Genomic DNA, 1,208 nt, shown 5'->3' on the forward strand with positions numbered 1-1,208 from the left:
GCATGTGGTGCAGATGCTCCACAGTGGTCCCGTTCACTCTTTCTCTTTTGCCTTTTCTTATTTGCCTGGTAGGATAGTCCTCTTGTAGTAGAAAAAGTCTTTAGGTGTTCAGAGTTTGATTGGAGTGGATTTCTTGAGGTAAAGTGTGGCTGTAGCACTAGACCTTCTTTTGGTCAGAGACACTTAATGGGGTTACCTGTGAGAGCAACACCATCTTCCCACAACCGGCTGAAATTTTAAATTATATTTCATCTAGTTGTTTGTTGGAGCATTGCAGTTTTTCTGGAATTTAAGGTTTTCTGTATAACTTTGTCTTCAAGTAATCCAACAGCATTAAATATTACATTTAAAAGCTATTCTGTAGCACATAGATTTTGGAATTATAATATTAAGATGAAATTCTTATTGTTTGTACAAAAAAACCCTTTTAAGTCCAAATGGGAAATATGCTCATTTCAGCAGCCTTGGGTCTCCTTCTTCTTTTTGTTTCTCCAGTATCTTTCTTGTTTTGGAACAAGTGTCATGGGTTATCTGTCCATTCCAAAGTAAGACTACTCCATTAATTTAATAGCAAAGGAATATAACCTGCCTGTCTCTAAAGACAGCTTTGAGTATAATCATAATCTGACCATTCACATTAGTGAATTTTCAGTCATATTGATAATTTTTTGTAAGCCAATCATAAAAAAGTTTCCAAAAAGCAAAATAAAGATAATGTTCTGCTTTCTAAGGTTAAAACACTAGTATTTCAACAAAACACATTCTATTCTTCCCAGATTACATGGTGAAGAATTTCTCTTTCATCATAACCCTTACCACTGAACCCTCCCGTCAAACATGTAGCTTTATTTAATTTTCCTGTTCTAGCTTTCATTTTGGTACTAGTATCAGTAATCTCCTTCTAGTATTTGACAATGAGATTCCATTTATTGATAGAGAGCTCAATTCATATTGACAAAGGCAGATTGGTGAGCATATCATATAGCATAAAATATTGAATATTATTAACGTGATCTTATGTAACTATTCCATAAATTAATATAAGTACCACATAAATGTGCAATTTCATGTAATTTTTAAAATGCAAAACAATTGCATATCTATGTCATAAAATAATTCAGATAACTAGTAGAAGAGAATAAACCAAATCCATTCCATCATTCCCAAAATTCTTTGTAAAATTTTTTTTCCCATTAATATTCACCTCG

The sequence above is a fragment of the Dipodomys merriami genome, unplaced genomic scaffold (genome assembly GCF_024711535.1).
Source record: "Dipodomys merriami isolate MVZ:Mamm:240054 unplaced genomic scaffold, mDipMer1.0.p SCAF_2224, whole genome shotgun sequence".
NCBI lineage: Eukaryota > Metazoa > Chordata > Mammalia > Rodentia > Heteromyidae > Dipodomys > Dipodomys merriami.